The sequence below is a fragment of the Hordeum vulgare genome, chromosome 3H (assembly GCF_904849725.1).
Source record: "Hordeum vulgare subsp. vulgare chromosome 3H, MorexV3_pseudomolecules_assembly, whole genome shotgun sequence".
Classification (NCBI taxonomy): domain Eukaryota; kingdom Viridiplantae; phylum Streptophyta; class Magnoliopsida; order Poales; family Poaceae; genus Hordeum; species Hordeum vulgare.
In genome coordinates, this window is record NC_058520.1 from 2,759,011 (window position 1) to 2,761,237 (window position 2,227).

Genomic DNA, 2,227 nt, shown 5'->3' on the forward strand with positions numbered 1-2,227 from the left:
TGCCACGTGTCCCATGTGACGCGGTGGACCTGGCTCTCACGATCTATTATTTGTGCAACAAGGCCTTTGTTGCAAGAAAAAATATAACATGCCCTATGTTCTAAAAAAATAATTAAATTGCAACAAGGACCCTATTACAGAAAATAATTTGAAATGACCTTTATTGCAGAAAAATAATTATAACATGCCCAAAAAATAATTAAATTGCAACAAGGACCCCATTACAGAAAATAATTTGAAACGACCTTTATTGCAGAAAAATAATTATAACATGCCCTTCGTTGTAACATGGCGTGTGTTACAAAAGAATCTGCGATTAACTTCACTTATGTCTAAAAAAAATTCAGCAACATGACTCGTATTGCAGAAATTACTGCAACATGACCTTTGTGGCCATGGAAAAAGGAGATGCTTGCCCGCACACTCTGCTCAATACAACGTATCGTGAGGCGGTGGATCTTTTCAAAGGATCTGCTCGTCAACGCGTAGCATTGTCTAAAATTTAATTACTCACTCTCATCTGAATTAATTGTCGTTGCTTTGATACAACATTAATATAAAATTGTACTAAAGCAATGACAATTAATATGGATTCGAAGGAGTAGTTTTTCCCCTGGTGGAGTGATGTTGTACTACTGATCTCATAAATAAGAAGACCCTGTATAAATTTTTTGTAACTCAGCTAACCCGTAATTAGCAAGAGAGGATAGCTGATAGGTAGACCGGATGCTTAAATATTACTCACCGTAACTATTTTGCCGTGGTTCTGGCCATAAGCAGTAGGTGTGATTCAAATGGATGTTCAAATATTAGTTCACTAGGCCCCGTGCACTCCGCTCGCCCCTCCCACGGGAGACGGACGGACCCCGACCTTCCCGTTCCTACAACTCCCCCTCTCCTACTCCCCTCTCTCTGCCATCGCCGGCGTGGTCCATCTGGCCCTTCCCCTGCGGTGCTGGCGGCGGCAGCCCGGCTTTTCCCAGGACGTCTGTCAAGGGGCGCCGGGGCCCTCTAACGGCGGCGGTGCTGCTAGGCCGCGGCGGCGTGGCTCGGCAGCGGAGATCCCGCAGGCCACGGGCACCCTTGACCCGACGGAGCGGCCGTTGGTCACGGGGTGGCGCGGTGTGTGGCTGGCCAGCGGCAGCCGCTCGACCCATATCTGGTCCCTTTCGGGTGCCATCTGGGCTTGGGCGGGCCGATGGTTCGGGTCATGGTGGCACGGCTCCCTGGTGGTGCGCCGAGGCGGCTGTGGCTGAGGTGGTGATGGCTCCGGCGGCCGGCTTGCTACAACGTGGCTGCTGGGAACCTATGTTGGCCTGGCAAGTCCCTATAACTACGCCCGGTCGGCTCCGCGCGGCGGTTGAGGTTGTCCCCTCCGGTCGGCTACGTTGTGGTTTCCCTAAGCCCGGTATCTCCTCGTTCTCCCTCCAGGTCTTGTGTTGGTGACCTTAGTGAGGCGGTGAAGTTGGTGCGGTGACCATGGTGGCACAGGCTGGTGGGTGCGTAGTGCACTTCCGTTTATCCGGGGTGGCGAAGGTGGTTTCGGGGCGGGAGAAATCCCTAGTGGCTCGCTGCGCCCGTGGGCGTCGCCGAACCTTCCTGAGGGGCGTTGGTGATACCCTTCTTCACTGCCATCCGCGTATGGGGGGAAATCCTAGGACTTGTCCGGGCAGCAGCGTCGTCGTCGTCGCTTTTCTTCATGAACGTGTTACTTGGTATGTGAGGCTTCGGAGTGCTTGGCATGCGGTGGTACTTCTCCGGAGGGTGCAGCGGTTATCGGTCATCTTCGCTTTATTAAGCTGTCGACGTCGGCATTTTTTTTTCTCTTCTCTTTCTTTCTTTTTTTCTTTGGGCTTGTTCGTGCTGCAGCCCCAACGAGCTGGTTGTATCGGTTGGTTGTTGCTTTATAATATAAAGCGGGAAACCCTTTTTCGTCAAATACTAGTTCACTAAATTAGTGCTGCAGCTACCAAATACGTCTAACTTATTTACGTGTTTTACTTCAGCGTTTCATGGGCAAAGATGTTGACAGTGCCAGAGAAGAGATATTACAATATATTAAAAACATGAGCTATGGGAAGGTCATGTATGTTGATGGTTGGAACGGAATTGGAGCATCCCCTGTTCTTAGATCCATAGCACAAGTGCTTCCATCTAGGAGAACCACTCCAGAACTATGCTTTGACAGAATAATATATGTAGATTGCTCACAGTGGAAAAGTGCAAG